This window comes from Staurois parvus, unplaced genomic scaffold (genome assembly GCF_062004578.1).
Source record: "Staurois parvus isolate SC_StPar_1 unplaced genomic scaffold, SC_StPar_1.0 ptg000425l, whole genome shotgun sequence".
In the NCBI taxonomy this organism is placed as follows: Eukaryota; Metazoa; Chordata; class Amphibia; order Anura; family Ranidae; genus Staurois; species Staurois parvus.
In genome coordinates, this window is record NW_028318221.1 from 3,271,120 (window position 1) to 3,289,252 (window position 18,133).

At 43.4% G+C, this 18,133-nt stretch overlaps 1 protein-coding gene across 6 annotated transcripts in view; it reads left to right on the forward strand.

The window, feature by feature from the left end:
- GNG7 (G protein subunit gamma 7) overlaps positions 1-18,133 on the forward strand; it is a 174,342-nt gene that overhangs the window by 97,895 nt on the left and 58,314 nt on the right. Inside the window, exon 1 of one of the 6 annotated variants that reach the window (XM_089687440.1) lies at positions 455-827. The exons of 1 other annotated variant lie outside the window; for it this stretch is intronic. The gene's annotated coding sequence lies outside the window, so the exon portion shown is untranslated. 4 more of the 6 variants (XM_089687439.1, XM_089687436.1, XM_089687435.1 and 1 more) reach the window with 4 other exon arrangements.

The following is an 18,133-nucleotide window of genomic DNA, read 5'->3' on the forward strand; positions in this document are numbered from 1 at the left end:
AATTAAAGCACAGCTCCACATACAAGGGGAAGCTCCGCTTGTCTGCCTCGCCCCCCCCCCACATTGGGCCTTCTTTTGGGGGGGGAAGCAGGTACCTGGTTTTGACAGGTACTCACTCCCACCTCAGCCGTGGCAAACTGACCCGGAAGTTCTCCCCCTCCATGTTCTGGGACACTTCTCAGGAGACTGCGGGACCAATCTCAAGGTGCAGCGCGAGTCGTGCAGTAGGAACCTGGCTATGAAGCTTCTGGTTCCCCTCACCTGTAATTTTGATGTCAGGAACCCAGAGACTAGCAAAGAACTAGCCCGGGTGACGATGGCGCTGGACCCTTGGACAGATAAGTGTCCTTATATTAAAAGTCAGCAGCTACAGGATTAGTAGCTACTTTGAATTTTTTTGTTTGGGGGGGGGGAGGAGCCTGGAACACCTTCCTAGGTGTTTCTGAGGTGCTTTCAGTCAAGGAACACCTATTTGCAGCTACAGATCAATACACATTTCATATTCTCCCTTGAATGCAGCTCGGTGTCTTCTACCATTCTAAAGAGCAGTTCAGAGACTGGGTTCGGACAAAGCCCCCATCTTTCCCAGCAAGCTCTTGTACGACAACACGGCCACTCACTCTCCTCACTCGTTCACAGACACGCACTCCTTCCAGCGTGCGGGCGCGCGAACTCCATCACAGGCCCTGCGCGCCCCCGCCCCTCCCTCACACTGCTCAGATAGAAGAGGCCGTGGATGCTGTGCCCGGAGCCCGCGGGTGAGAGGTCATGTGACTGGGGAAGAGGGCGGAGGGGACCCGGAATTACTCACTGGTTTGCGCTGTATGGTAGGCTCAGTGTTTCAATAGGCATTCGTGTTATGGGGCCAGTGTTTGCAGACGTGATATTCCTGTATTGGTGTGTACTTGGTATATACACGTACATTGTGCTTGGGAGTACACCGCCAGCTGCTGTAATGACAGGTGAACGCTCTAGGCCTCCCGACATCGTTACCACAAGGCTTGGCGTTGCTAGGGTTAATTTCTAAAGGGCCTGGTTATGTGAGCAGCAAGCTACCTGAGTGACTGGAGATAACCTGACAGCACTGTGCCTGCCATCACTCCTGGTAGGAATAGGGCTTGCTGGGAGTTGGTATGCACAATTCTCACCTGCTTGTTTTTGTTTATACAATCTGATCATATAATCAACTTTAGATTTACCAAAGCTGTAATGTGAACACCTACTTAAACTATCCAATCAGACAGGCCCTACTTGTTGGTAGATCTGAAGGAGATTGTACAATCAGATTGCATAGCTGTGCTGAGCTCTATAATCACAATGTAGGTTGTAGAATCAACATTAGATTTCAAGCCCAACTTCTGGTACAATAACTTTTATTATAGTGCAGTGCAAATGGTGCACAGAAATGAAGAAGCATATTGGGTTCCTGCACAGGGGATATGGATAACAAAGCCGGTAATACAATGTGTTTTACGATAATAAAGTAGTTTTTTTAAACTACTTGTCCACGGGACTAAATCGGGGTCCCAATCTATTTGTCCTTCACTACAATCTACTTGTCCTGATAAAAAAATAATAATTTTAACAAAAACAATATTTAATTAAGGCTGACCATCCCTTCACTCAGCAATCACCTCTGACCATCCCTACACTCAGCATGACACCTTTGACCATCCCTGTAGCAGTGGCATGCTGAGCGTGGGGGTGGTCAGAGGTAACATGCTGAGCGTGGGGGTGGTCAGAGGTAACATGCTGAGCGTGGGGGTGGTCAGAGGTAACATGCTGAGCGTGGGGAAGGTCAGAGGTAGCATTCTGAGCATGGGGGTGGTCGGACGTGGCATTCTGAGCATGGGGGTGGTCAGACGTGGCATTCTTAGCATGGGGGTGGTCAGAGGTAACATGCTGAGCATGGGGGTGGTCAGAGGTAACATGCTGAGCATGGGGATGGTCAGAGGTGGCATGCTGAGCGTGGGGGTGGTCAGAGGTGGCATGCTGAGCGTGGGGGTGGTCAGAGGTAGCATTCTGAGCATGGGGGTGGTCAGAGGTAGCATTCTGAGCATGGGGGTGGTCAGAGGTGGCATGCTGAGCATGGGGGTGGTCAGAGGTGGCATGCTCAGCGTGGGGGTGGTCAGAGGTGGCATGCTGAGTGTGGGGGTGGTCAGAGGTGGCATGCCACCTCCTGATTATCACTACGTTCAGCAATCACAAAATACAATGCTGTGTGTGGATGTGGCAGGTGGAGTAGATAAGTAGTAATAGGACATAATTTGATGTGTGTTGCCATTGATATGTCCTGTATGGTGGTCCGGGTCCTGAGCAGTGGTGTATTTAGGTTTTTTTGTTGCCCTAGGCAACACAAAAATCAGACGCTACACCAGTGACCAACAACACCCCTGCCCCCTCCACCCGAGAGAGCCTTCCACTAACCCTAACCCCCCCAGAAACTGAGTGAAAGACACTCGCCTTCACAGCTCCGGACATCCCTGGGAACGAGAGTCGGGCTCTGCATACACCATCAATCAGCCCGCAGCCTCTTTCAGATCCCACCTGGTCCCCATGCTGTATATGTCCCTTCTTTCTGGGGGGTGCTGCCTCCCTGAAAAATGCCACCCTAGGCAAATGCCTTGTTTGCCTTGTGGTAAATACGCCCCTGGTCCTGAGGCCACACACCATGTGTGTGTTCTGTAGAAGATTGTTTGCAGACGGAGGGATACAAATGGAGAGAAGGAGAGCAAGTGTAGAGATGAGGCGTGCGGGAAGGACGGCTAACTCTGGTGTAGCATGAAGTTCTGTTCATGCTTCACCGGTGTCCGCTCTGCAAAAAAGTAAATCCTACTGCTTGCCCGCATGTGGGCTAAATGTAAATAAAAACCACCTGTCCAACGCCTGGAACTTCATGTCTCGGGCATCCGGCTATATACACGTGGCCAGTTTCTGCTGGTAGAAGAGTCCCAGGATTGGACAATGAAGCAGTGTCAAGCCCAACTTCGTGAAAAAAAAATTTTGTTCTGATGCAGTGGGGCGGTGCCCACACTGCATGGTTTAACTGCTCATTTTTTTTTCTAGGGGGGAGGAGAGTGGATATCTACTTACCTGATCCTCCAATCTTCCAGCACCCCCAAGCTCCATAGTGGACTGTTCCTGACATTGTCACATTCAGAGCAGGCTCCATTGACCATAAACAGTCCACCGCTGGACCATGGGGGAGTGGTGTTTTTTGAGGATTGAAGGATCGGTTGAGTATAAGCTTTCTGCTCACCCCTTGACAAAACGAGTAGTTGACCACAGCTCTACTGCATGAAAAAACTTTCTTGTTTTGCCCAGAGATGGGATGTAACAAAACTATGTAATTCGAGGAGCTACCTACACTTTCTAATAAGGTATGCACTTGCACTACATAGTTATTGGTAGACTTTAGGAGGATTCTACAGTCACATTGTAAGGCGTGAGATGAGCTTGCGTCATATGGGGGTCGATTTGCTAAAACTGAAGAGTGCAAAAAGAGTGCATAGTAGCCAATCAACTTCTAATTTCAGCTTGTTCAATTGAGCTATGATAAAAAAACCTGTAAGCTGATCGGTTTCTCTGCAGAGCTGCAACAGATTCTGTACTCTCCACTTTTAGTAAATCAGCCCCATGGACTTGCTATTTGAAGTGAGAGAGCTGATTACTGACTCTGATAGTGGGCAGAGCTGAAGAGCTATCATCCCTCCTCCTTCCACGCAGCCAAACAAGCCTACTTCCTGACCCTCATCAAGGCCCTCTCCTCCAATCCTCGCCGACTCTTCTCCACCTTCAACTCTCTACTCTGGCCACCCCCACCTCCACCCAGCACCTCACTCACTGCCCTTGAGATTGCCAATCACTTTAAAAACAAGGTTGACACAATTCGCAAGGACATCGCCTCAACTCACACGCCCTCTCAACCCGTCCCCTCTCACACAGCTACCCCCTCATCCCCCCTCTCATTCGACATAACCCGCAGGGACTTCGTCGCTGCTCAAACTCCCAACCCTGTTCCCCCTCACTCAACTACCACCTCATCACCCCTCTCCCACCGCCCCACCACTGCTCTGACCTCCACTTCCACCCCACCCTACATTCCTCATACTGAACCCCCCCCCAACACTCCGCACCTTCGACCTTACCATCGAGGAAGTCTCCAAGATCCTCTCTGATGCCCGCCTCACCACCTGCCCCCTCGACCCTATCCCCTCACAACTCCTACGACCTCCCTCCCCCTCCATCCTACGCTCCCTCACCCACATCTTTAATCTCTCCCTCTCCGGCACTTTCCCCTCCCCTCTGAAACATGCACACATCACCCCCATACTTAAGCCCTCCCTGGACCCCAATGACCTGAACAACCTCAGACCCATCTCCCTGCTCCCATTTACATCTAAACTCGAGCGCCTAGTCTACACCCGCCTAAGCTCTCACCTCAACGACAACAACCTCCTCGATCCCCTACAGTCCAGCTTCTGTCCCCTACACTCCCCCGAAACTGCCTTACTCAAACTCTCCAACGACCTGCTAACCGCCAAAGCTAATGGCCACTATTCAGGGCTCCTACTCCTTGACCTCTCTGCGGCCTTCGACACAGCCGACCACCCCCTCCTCCTCAAAAAACTACACTCCCTCGGCCTCAGAGATTCTGCTCTCTCCTGGCTCTTATCCTACCTGTCACAATGCTCTTTCAGCGTTACCTATAATGCTACCACCTCCCCCTCACTCCCCCTCTCTGTTGGGGTCCCTCAAGGCTCCGTCCTCGGGCCCCTTCTCTTCTCTATCTACACCTCCTACCTTGGCCAACTCATACACTCTCACGGCTTCAACTACCACCTCCATGCCAACGACACACAAATCTATCTCTCAACCCCCCCCCCCCTCACCCCCTCGGTCTCCGCCCGAATCACACACCTACTGAGCGACATATCAGACTGGATGTCGCTCCACTTCCTTAAACTGAACCTCTCCAAAACCGAGTTTCTTGCCTTCCCCCCCAGCCCGGACACCACCCCCTATTGACTTCCAACAACGCCACCATCAAACCCGCCCCGCAGGCCAGAGTACTTGGTGTCATTCTGGACTCCAACCTATCCTTCCAGCCCCAAGTCCAATCTTTAACAAACTCGTGCAGACTCCACCTCCGCAACATCGCCAGAATCCGCACGTTCCTAACCCCAGAAACCACTAAACAGCTCATCCACTCCCTCATCATATCACAACTCGACTACTGCAACTCCCTCCTCACTGGCCTGCCTCGCCGCTGGCTATCCCCGCTTCAGTCTATCCTGAATACGGCTGCCAGACTCATTCACCTTTCCAACCGCTCCATCTCCGCCACCCCCCTTTGCCAATCCCTCCACTGGCTTCCGATTGCGCAACAGATCAAATTCAAAATCCTAACACTGACGTACAAAGCCGTCCACCATACTGCCCCGAACTACATCACTGACCTAATATCCAAGTACCGCCCAGCACGCACACTCCACTCCTCACAAGACCTCCTTCTCTCTAGTTCCCTGGTCTCCTCCTCCCATGCCCGCCTCCAGGACTTCTCCAGGGTGTCACCCATCCTCTGGAACTCCCTGCCCCAACCCATCAGATTATCACCTACTCTCCTCTCCTTTAGGCGCACCCTGAAAACCCATCTCTTCAGGGAAGCCTACCCCACCCCCTGCTAACCTGCCGACCTCCTCCACTCTTCCTACCACTCCATCCCCCACAGCTATCTCCTCCTGTACCACTATCCCCTCCCTCCTAGATTGTAAACTCGAAAGAGCAGGGCCCTCAATCCACTCATGTTTTGCATTGTATTGGTATTTTTCTGTCACATGTTCTGTCCCCCTTTGTAATATACAGCGCTGAGCGAACCATTGGCGCTTTATAAATACTGTATAATAATAATAATCTAAGGCAGGGGCCTTCAAACTTTCTAAACAAAAGACCAGTTTGCTATTCTTCAAACTGGCACACTGATGTAAGAATTTACTGAATATATATATATATATATATATATATATATATATATATATATATATATATATATATATATATATATATATATATATATATATACATACAGGAACTTGTTGACAAAAAAAAAATCCTGAGTTAAACGGTCTGTAAAGACATTGCGTGAGCGACCATAAAGGTGCATAAGTGTATACATGTGTAAAATTTTTCTTCATTGCTGGTACTGCAATATATACATTTATATGTGCGTACAGACATATATGTATAAATTACTGCAATCAAACGTAAAATGTTCTGGTTTTGTTTTATGGCTCAGTACTCATGCTCTTTTACACATCCTAATGCAGCTGTATGTATCATAGACAACAATGCATCTATATCCAGATCAGTAAAGAACATGGTGTTTGTTACTCCTGTGTGCAAGAGGCATAAAGGGGCTAGATTGTGGCCAGTGGGAGTAGAAAACGACCCAGAATCCATGTAAGTGAACAATGCCTTGGTTTGGTGGTGTATGTTAGAAAAAGAAAAAAGAGAACAATTTGGTTGGTATTTTGAGACCAAGTTAGTGATGTAACTAGGGGCTGAGTTGTGAATGGCTTTGAAGGTTGTGAGTATCTTGAATTTTATTCGTTGGGTGAGTGGGAGCCAGTGGAGAGACTGGCAAAGAGGGGTGGCAGAATAGCACCCCATCATTGCTATTAAGAGGCAGTATAATGCCCTGTCATTGGTATTGGTGAGAGGAATAGTGCTCAGTCTTTGGCATCGGTGGGGTGAACAGGTCCCCATCATTTGTATCCGTGGGAGGAAGAGTGCCCCATCCTTGGTATCAGTGGGAGGACATCTATTATGTTTTCGGTAAGAGGAAATGAAAAGGGGTCTCCTTTATTGTATCCAAAACAAAAAAACTGTTTTAGCTTTGGATTCAGTCTTTATAATATACTATACTGTCATGTGGAAAGTAGGTAAATTACTAATTATGAAAATAATTTTTTCTATACAGTGAGGAACAGAAGTATTTGAACACCCTGCGATTTTGCAAGTTCTCCTGCTTAGAAATCATGGAGGGGTCTGAAATTCACATTGTAGGTGCATTCCCACTCTGAGAGACAGAATATAAAAAAAATTCAGGAAATCACATTGTATGATTTTTAAAGAATTTATTTGTCTTGCACTGCTGAACATAAGTATTTGAACACCTAAGAAACAGCAAGAATTCTGCCTCTCAAAGACCTGTTACTGCGCCTTAAAAAGTCCACCTCTACTCTACTCATTAATATAACTTGGTAGCACCTGTCTGAGCTCTTTAAAGAAACCTGTCCACGGTGTCATTCAAAGAACACTTTGCATTTTCTCAATAAATGCAAAGCATTCTCTGATTGGACGAACTCAAGAGGCAGGGCTGTGACATCATGATCTCTACCTTGCCCAATCGGAGAATACTTTACATTCATTTGAGAGATCCCTGTGCTGAGCAAGCAATCTGTGCTCCGTAAGCAACAGGGCAGGACCCAAAAGCTAGAAGCAATGACTTTAAAAGCGATGCCTACTACAGTAATTTGCAGCTTCCACAGAAATTACATAGATATGGCACATATAGTTAAATTGGTCCAAGCTGGACCAATGTAACTATGTAGCAATTGCTATACCTAAACTTCAGATTTAACCTGCATGTGAGGTGTGCCAGGACAAAGCTTTTGTTGTCCCAAGAAAACATTAGAAGGATTTCAGTTTGCCATTGAACATAAAGGCAAAGACTAAGCCTTCTGGAACAATGTGCTGTGGACTGATGAATCAAAGGTACAGGTGTACCTCAGTTTATAAACTCCTTGGTTAACGTAATTTTCAGTTTAGGAATGAAAATCCATTGGAAATAATGATTTGGTTTATAAATTTAAAAAAAAAAAATTTGCAATACGAAGTGTATGTCGGTGCTGATTTGTAAATGCAATTGCCAGCTTTTTTTTCTTAACTATGGCTCACAGAATTGGCTGTCACTTTCCCCGGAATTAATGGAATCTTTGTTTCTTTTAAGAAACTAAAAGGAAACATTGTTTCTTTTAACTTGGGGAAATTGGCTAAAAGGAAACTTACTTTCTATTAGCTGGGGGGAAAGTGGCAGCTGAAACTGAGCTATAGTGAAGAAAAAAGCGGTAATTACATTTAAAAATCGGCACCTTAATAAATAAAAAAAAAATGGCATGGGGTCACCTCTCCCATCCATATCAAGCCCTTTGGGTCTGGTATGGATTTTGAGGGGAACGCCCACGCCAAAATAACAAAAAAAAAAAAATGTTGTGGGGGCGTCCCCCCAAATCCATACCAGACCGAGCATGCAGTCCGGCAGGTCAGGAAGGGGGGGAGCACCTTTATTTTTTTTTAGTTGTCGGCAATTCTTTTACATTCAGCTGTCAGTGGGGAACCCCGCTGACAGCTGAAACATTAACACATGGTTGTTGCTACTACAATACCGCATGACTTGACAAAATAACTTGTATTATTTTAGTGGTCATACATAAATTAGTGAAGCACTATATCAACTTAAATCATAACCATAGCTAAATTCATGCTAATTGTGCCACTTGTGTCAACATAATAGTGCTCAGTGATAAATGACCCATAAACAGGAGTATATCCTTATGGTGAAATTATTACACAAAAATAAAGTGAATATATTACCAGTGATAAAAAATATCATGTGCATAAACAATATATTCAGTCCTAATAATCATTCAATATATTACCATATAAATGTGAATCACAAATACAAAAAAAAATCCGTGAATGATCAAAATGTAAAGTCCATGCAAGTGAAACTGTGTTAAGGTGATCTTCACTCTGGTGAATAAATCCTCAAATGGCAGCAATGCCTGCTCACCTCCACACAATGACCCACACAGGGCCAAAAGGCTAATAATCTCCTCTGTACCAGATCCTCATAAATATGCTCCTCATCCAGGGACCACAAGGTAAATTGAGACTCCTCCCCCCAGCGTATCTATTGCGCTCCACCTCCACTCAATGGCATATAATTGAGACACAAAAAGATCCTTCCATAGTGCAATGATGTTTATTTGGAAGTAAATATAGAATAAAATTGCACTCGCATGTATTCCCCTAGTACATCAGACTGCCAGCACATCCCATGGGTGTACTGCATGGAACCTGGGGAAACCAATATGGCCGCTGCGTCCGGACATGCGTTACCTCGTGACCGGAAATGGCGTACCAACGCGTTGCGTCACGTGCGTCGTGACTTCATCTGGGTTAACCCCCACCGGTGACCATGATATCTTTATATAGGAACAGACCAGATGTCGTTCCTAATGAGAGGGTGGGCTCCCAGCGGCCATTTTACCGGAGTCTGTCACTCTCAACACTTAGGGAACATATTATTATAACATTAAAGAAGATATACCTCAACGAGTGGCACTATTATATGAATATATACAATGGCCAACTCACTGGAGGATATAAATGTAAATGAGTGCAAAATTGAAAATTAAAATTAAATATAAAATACATTAAATAATGACCAGGTATTAATAATTAATTAGCCTCAGTCTATGCACTAGAAAATACCATGATATTTAAAAACTTTTATTATCATGATTTAATTAAAAACCAACCATAATACTAGGTTAAATGGACCAGAGGAATAGATGAATTATAATATATATATTATTTTAGTTTAAGAGAAATCGGGAAAGGAATATAAAAAACATTAAAAATATATAGAAAAAACCTAACATAAAAAGGGCACATATAAATTAGAATATTAAAATCAATAATATATATAAATATATGTGCCATGCTTGTACACCCATAGCTTGGGTTCACAACTATACACGTGCAACATAAATAATACCAAATTAAATATAAACACCCCATTTATAGGGCCTAAATATAAAATTATGCTTAACCGGGGGACACTATATAAATAAACCTCACAAATAAACTATTAAAAATCACTAATAAAACAATTAAGATCAAACTCCACATTGAGTCCATAAGGTGCCTGTGTATGCATGATATAAATCCATCTGGATTCTGCTTGGCTCAGAGATCTAATTTTATTACTTCCTCTCCAGTGTTTGGTATATTTTTGTATACCCCAAAACTTCAAAGCTGAGGGATCTTTATTGTGTTGCTTTAAGAAATGTTTGGAAACACTATGTTTCGGGAATCCTTTCTTTATATTTTGGACATGTTCCCTTATGCGTTTCCAAAGAGGTCTTTTAGTCCTTCCTATGTATTGAAAACCACAGTCACATTCCAAACCATAAACAACTCCTTCAGTATGTCAAGGTCCTACCTTTCCCCAGAGGTTATGCTGCTCCATGTGCTGGCATCCATCTTAGGTTTCTGCAAAGCATGGGGGGAGCCTTTTATGCTTTCAGGCCTCTGCGGTCCATCCCCCAGAGGGGCATGGTTGATCACATTTAAGTCTGTTGTCTGCACTTGCTCTTTGCATTCGTGTCCTGTATGTTCCCTTGCAGCAAGCTCTTGTTCTGTTCTCATTGCTCTCCTGGTAACCGACTCGGCTTGGAAAAGACTATTCTCTGCTTTAACCCTTTACCTGACCTCCCGTTGCTGAACCCGGCCCGTGACCTGAGTATTCTTTGCCTGCCGTCTTGTACTGTCTGCTCCGTTGTTATAGACCCGGCCTGTCTGACCACGCTGCACATTTTCCCATCTAGCTCCTACCAGCTGTACGCCATTGGCGGCAGTCATTACCGCAGCTGGGGTTACTCGGGGGCCGCGACCTGGTCTCAGGCTGCGTCAAGTCCATCCCCACCATCGGGGGCCCTGGTGAAGGGCAGCCTGGGGCTTAAACTCTGCGCCCTGAGGGACTCTGATCTGTGAGTAGTGGCTGTCGTCAGTCGCTGCGTGACCTTACCATAGGCCTGCCTGTCCATTCCATCGCTCCTGCCCTGACACAGTACGGCACAAAATGAAATCTCTAATTTTAAACTCTGTTCCATCATAATTACACTTAAATGTCTTACGTTTTTAACATTTTTCCCCTTAGTTTCCCTACATGCATAGCACTGCTTGCACTGGAAAAAGCCTGTTTGATCAAGGAACGTAATTTTCTTCTTCTTACTACGTGGGTCAAGCACATTCTTCACCAACCTCATCCTCAAGGATGGTTCTTTTTCTATAAACAAATTTCGGATGGTCTGATAACACTTGATTCAAAACGGGGTCTGATTTCAAAATTGGCCAATGTTTATTAAATATTTTTTCAACTTTTTTATAATGTACATTAAAATCTAAAACAATGGCCATCTGACTATCGAATTCATCATTTTTTCTTTTATCTAATATTAATGATGTCCTCTCTATATTACCAACTTCAGTTATTCTTTTTTCCATTTCTTGTCTTGAATAACCTTTTTTAATAAATTTATTCCCAATCATTTCAGCTTGCTTTTTGTAATCCTCCTGATTAGAACAATTCATTCTCAACCTGACTAGTTGTCCCTTTGGTATATTGTACAACCAAGGGGGGAAGTGACAGTTACCTAATGGTATAAATCCATTTCTGTCAACTTCCTTGAAGTAGGTCTTAGTAATAATTTTACACCATTCATTTTTAATGTTCAGGTCTAGGAAATTAACTTGGTCCTTATCATATGTCCAAGAAAAATGAATGTTCTTAAAATAGATATTTAATTTATTTAAAAATTCAAGTAAGGAGTCACTACATCCCTCTCCATATAATAATCAAATCATCAATATATCTATTATATAGCAAAAGTTCATCTGGGGTTTGTTGGTAGATCGCCTCCTCTTCCCAGTGGGCTATATCTAGCCCCCATTGCGACTCCCTTAATTTGTTGAAAAAATGTTTTGTCATGCCAAAAATAGTTATGCAAAAGGCAAAATTCCAAACATTTTAATATATATTTCCTTTGAGACCAGGTAATGCTAGTATATTCTTTAAGACCCCAAGTGACTGCCTCCATAGCTCCTTCATGATCAATTATTGTATAAAGGGAGGTCACATCAGCACTAGCTAAAATCATTTCTGGATGTCCCTCAATCTTATCCAATAGTTGAATTAAATGCTTGGTATCCCGTAAATAAGCTTTAGTTTTTTGGACTGCCGGTTGCAAGTAAAAATCTTCATATTGACCCAATCTCACTAAAACAGATTGGATCCCATTTACAATCGGTCTTCCCGGAAGTTCCTTTAGATTTTTATGTATTTTAGGTATTGTATAAATTACGGGTATCCTGCAAATTTCAGGTACCAGATACTTTGCCTCTTTCTTATTCAAAAACTTCTTGTTTTCTCCTTTTTGTACCAGTTTAACCAATTTGTTTTTTATATAAAAGTGTCGGATCTTTGGGAATAATTTTATAGGTGGTGGTATCTGCTAATTGTTTTTCTAACTCTTGTAAGTAATATTCTTTCGACAAAACTACAATGCCGCCACCTTTATCAGCCGGTCTGATGACTATATTAACTTTTCTAGAGAGTCTATGTCAGACACCGCCGAAATTTGTTTATAGAAAAAGAACCATCCTTGAGGATGAGGTTGGTGAAGAATGTGCTTGACCCACCTAGTAAGAAGAAGAAAATTACGTTCCTTGATCAAACAGGCTTTTTCCAGTGCAAGCAGTGCTATGCATGTAGGGAAACTAAGGGGAAAAATGTTAAAAACGTAAGACATTTAAGTGTAATTATGATGGAACAGAGTTTAAAATTAGAGATTTCATTTTGTGCCGTACTGTGTCAGGGCAGGAGCAATGGAATGGACAGGCAGGCCTATGGTAAGGTCACGCAGCGACTGACGTCAGCCACTACTCACAGACCAGAGTCCCTCAGGGCGCAGAGTCTAAGCCCCAGGCTGCCCTTCACCAGGGCCCCTGATGGTGGGGATGGACTTGACGCAGCCTGAGACCAGGTCGCGGCCCCCGAGTAACCCCAGCTGCGGTAATGACTGCCGCCAATGGCGTACAGCTGGTAGGAGCTAGATGGGAAAATGAGCAGCGTGGTCAGACAGGCCGGGTCTATAACAACGGAGCAGACAGTACAAGACGGCAGGCAAAGAATACTCAGGTCACGGGCCGGGTTCAGCAACGGGAGGTCAGGTAAAGGGTTAAAGCAGAGAATAGTCTTTTCCAAGCCGAGTCGGTTACCAGGAGAGCAATGAGAACAGAACAAGAGCTTGCTGCAAGGGAACATACAGGACACGAATGCAAAGAGCAAGTGCAGACAACAGACTTAAATGTGATCAACCATGCCCCTCTGGGGGATGGACCGCAGAGGCCTGAAAGCATAAAAGGCTCCCCCCATGCTTTGCAGAAACCTAAGATGGATGCCAGCACATGGAGCAGCATAACCTCTGGGGAAAGGTAGGACCTTGACATACTGAAGGAGTTGTTTATGGTTTGGAATGTGACTGTGGTTTTCAATACATAGGAAGGACTAAAAGACCTCTTTGGAAACGCATAAGGGAACATGTCCAAAATATAAAGAAAGGATTCCCGAAACATAGTGTTTCCAAACATTTCTTAAAGCAACACAATAAAGATCCCTCAGCTTTGAAGTTTTGGGGTATTCAAAAATATACCAAACACTGGAGAGGAAGTAATAAAATTAGATCTCTGAGCCAAGCAGATTCCAGATGGATTTATATCATGCATACACAGGCACCTTATGGACTCAATGTGGAGTTTGATCTTAATTGTTTTATTAGTGATTTTTAATAGTTTATTTGTGAGGTTTATTTATATAGTGTCCCCCGGTTAAGCATAATTTTATATTTAGGCCCTATAAATGGGGTGTTTATATTTAATTTGGTATTATTTATGTTGCACGTGTATAGTTGTGAACCCAAGCTATGGGTGTACAAGCATGGCACATATATTTATATATATTATTGATTTTAATATTCTAATTTATATGTGCCCTTTTTATGTTAGGTTTTTTCTATATATTTTTAATGTTTTTTATATTCCTTTCCCGATTTCTCTTAAACTAAAATAATATATATATTATAATTCATCTATTCCTCTGGTCCATTTAACCTAGTATTATGGTTGGTTTTTAATTAAATCATGATAATAAAGGTTTTTAAATATCATGGTATTTTCTAGTGCATAGACTGAGGCTAATTAATTATTAATACCTGGTCATTATTTAATGTAATTTATATTTAATTTTAATTTTCAATTTTGCACTCATTTACATTTATATCCTCCAGTGAGTTGGCCATTGTATATATTCATATAATAGTGCCACTCGTTGAGGTATATCTTCTTTAATGTTATAATAATATGTTCCCTAAGTGTTGAGAGTGACAGACTCCGGTAAAATGGCCGCTGGGAGCCCACCCTCTCATTAGGAACGACATCTGGTCTGTTCCTATATAAAGATATCATGGTCACCGGTGGGGGTTAACCCTGATGAAGTCACGACGCACGTGACGCAACGCGTTGGTACGCCATTTCCGGTCACGAGGTAACGCATGTCCGGACGCAGCGGCCATATTGGTTTCCCCAGGTTCCATGCAGTACACCCATGGGATGTGCTGGCAGTCTGATGTACTAGGGGAATACATGCGAGTGCAATTTTATTCTATATTTACTTCCAAATAAACATCATTGCACTATGGAAGGATCTTTTTGTGTCTCAATTATATGCCATTGAGTGGAGCGCAATAGATACGCTGGGGGGAGGAGTCTCAATTTACCTTGTGGTCCCTGGATGAGGAGCATATTTATGAGGATCTGGTACAGAGGAGATTATTAGCCTTTTGGCCCTGTGTGGGTCATTGTGTGGAGGTGAGTGAAGATCACCTTTTTAACACAGTTTCACTTGCATGGACTTTACATTTTGATCATTCACGGATGTTTTTTTTGTATTTGTGATTCACATTTATATGGTAATATATTGAATGATTATTAGGACTGAATATATTGTTTATGCACATGATATTTTTTATCACTGGTACTATATTCACTTTATTTTTGTGTAATAATTTCACCATAAGGATATACTCCTGTTTATGGGTCATTTATCACTAAGTTAAAATTAGAGGGGGAAAAAAGACACCTGAAGACAACCAGGTATTCCCTCACTTTTTGATTGTGGGACGTATTTGTATTCCCTCACGTCTTGATTGTGGGACAGAAAGTGAAGAGAAATGTCTGCAATGCAACACATATGGCAGAAAAAACTGACATGGGTTATAGCCCTCCCTCAATCTATCAAAAATGAAAAAAAGTATTGTCTTCTACTGGCTGCACATGGATTGCAGCCCATTCAATTTTTATCTAAAGTAGAGCCTTCCATTATACTGTTGTTGGTAAATCTAGGTGAGATTGTAAAAGTGTGTGTGTCCCTATATTTACAATCTTGTTTGCAATTTATGCAATCAGGGAGTGTGTGTGTTTTGACGTATCTGAACACAGGTGCATTGTTTTTCTATAGATGGTACAAAATACACAGCTATGTAATGATACATAATGCAGCAATGTGTTCAGAGCAGTAATAAACATTAAAGTGGTTCTAAGGCTCAGGGTTTTTACCTTCATGCATTCTGTGCATAGAGGTAAAAAAAACCCTGCTCTGTGCAGCATCCCCCCCCCAGGTCCCCCTAATGCTCACCTAATCCCCCTCTTGATGCAGCGATGTGCACTGGCTATCCCAGGACATTGGCTGAGACAAAAGCGGGAGCCATTGGCTCCTACGGCTATCAATCACAGCCAGTGAGTCAATGAGAAGAGAGTGGGTGGGGCCGAGCCGCCTCTCTGCATGTGAATGGACACACAGATCAGTGGGTGACCCCACAGCAGGCATGCCACAAATACTATCACAAGTGCGTCTTGCCTCCAACTGAACTACCAAGCCATTAGATGGCTCGTGTAATAACTAATCACATGTGCAACATCATGGCAACTGCATTTCAGACAGAGGCTCCAGATGCCAGTTTCTTTGGCTGTAAAGCACAGGTGTCAAACTGGTGGCCCTCCAGCTGTTCCCAAACTACAAGTCCCATGAGGTATTGCAAGACTGACAGCTGCAACAGGAAAAAGAGTCAGCTGCACACCGGAGGATTGATGAATATACAGTGGGGATCGAAAGTTTGGGCACCCCAGCTAAAAATTTGTATTAATGTGCATAAAGAAGCGAAGGAAAGATGGAAAAATCTCCAAAAGGCATCTCAATTACAGATTAGACATTCTTATAATATGTCAACAAAAGTTAGATTTTATTTCCATCATTTACACTTTCAAAATAACAGAAAACAAAAAAATGGCGTCTGCAAAAGTTTGGGCACCCTGCAGAGTTAATATCTTGTACTGCCCCCTTTGGCAAGTATCACAGCTTGTAAACGCTTTTTGTAGCCAGCCAAGAGTCTTTCAATTCTTGTTTGAGGTATCTTTGCCCATTCTTCCTTACAAAAGTCTTCCAGTTCTTTGAGATTTCTGGGCTGTCTGTGACGCACTGCTCTTTTAAGGTCTATCCATAGATTTTCAATAATGTTGAGGTCAGGAGATTGTGAAGGCCATGGCAAAACCTTCAGTTTACGCCTCTTGATGTAATCCCCTGTGGATTTCGAGGTGTGTGTAGGATCATTATCCATTTGTAGAAGCCATCCTCTCTTTAACTTCAGCTTTTTCACAGATGGCATCAAGTTACCATCCAAAATTTGCTGAAATTTTATTGAATCCATTTTTCCTTCTACTCGTGAGATGTTCCCTGTGCCACTGGCTGCAACACAACCCCAAAGCATGATTGATCCAACCCCATGCTTAACAGTTGGACAGAGGTTCTTTTCATTAAATTCTGTGCCCCTTCTTCTCCAAACGTACCTTTGCTCATTCCGGCCAAAAAGTTCAATTTTAACCTCATCGGTCCACAGAACTTGTTTCCAAAATGCATCAGGCTTGTCTATATGTTCATTTGCAAAGTTCAAATGATGATTTTTGTGGTGAGGACGTAGAAGAGGTTTTCTTCTGATGACTCTTCCATGAAGACCATATTTGTACAAGTATCTCTTTATAGTGGAATAGTGTACCACAACTCCAGTGTCTGCCAGATCTTTCTGGAGGGATCGTGCAGTCAAACGTGGGTTTTGAATTGTAAAACCTTTGAGCTTGACATCACCTGGTCTTCCCAGACGATGACTGAGAACAATCCATGACACTGGCAGGTCCTAGCTTTGCAAAGGGGGCAGTGCATGCTATAAATTCTGCAGGGTGCCCAAACTTTTGCAGACGCCATTTTTTTGTTTTCTGTTATTTTGAAAGTGTAAATGATGGAAATAAAATCTAACTTTTGTTGACATATTATAAGAATGTCTAATCTGTAATTTGATGCCTTTTGGAGATTTTTCTATCTTTCCTTGGCTTCTTTATGCACATTAATACAAATTTTTAGCTGGGGTGCCCAAACTTTCGATCCCCACTGTAGTGTATATTTTTTGATCCATAGGACACACAAAACACCAGGGCATGAATACCTGTCCTGACCTGTTAATTCAGTTCACACAATCTTCTGCTTAATCATAACCAATAAATATACACTATATTCATCAATCCTCCGGTGTGCGGCTGACTCTTCTTCCTATTGCATCGTGTGTGGTGGCGAGCCAGAGCCTGCACCTGTCATGGATTGATCTGGATTGTTTACCTGAGCTGTATACCTCTGTTCTTAAGATTGACAGTTACAAGCATGATTCCCAAAGGTAGAGGCATGATGGGTAGTTTCACAACAGCTGGAGGGCCGTCGATTTGACACCCCTGCTGTAAAGGATAGGAGTAACATTTCATTCAAAGGAGAGGTTAGTGTATTCACTGACACCAATGTTGGGAGTTAGTATTGTGTCCACGAAATGGAAGCAGTGTTAAGTACCTACATTTTTCCTGGTATCGGCTCCTCACCATGCCTGTACAGCATAGCTCAAACTGGAGGGAGCCAAAGGAGCCTATTAATAGTTTAAGTGCTAAAAGAGATTATGCCATTGGGTGAGATCAGAGTGACAGAAATGGGTTCATCAGTCTACTACTTCTCCTTTCACTGTCCAGTCTCAGTCTAGGGGAGGGAGAAGGTCTTGAAGTGTTTACCTGCTGCAGATCTTGGTCTTCTATCAGATGGGACTGTGCTATGTTGCAGAGCTGTGTAAATCCCAGGACT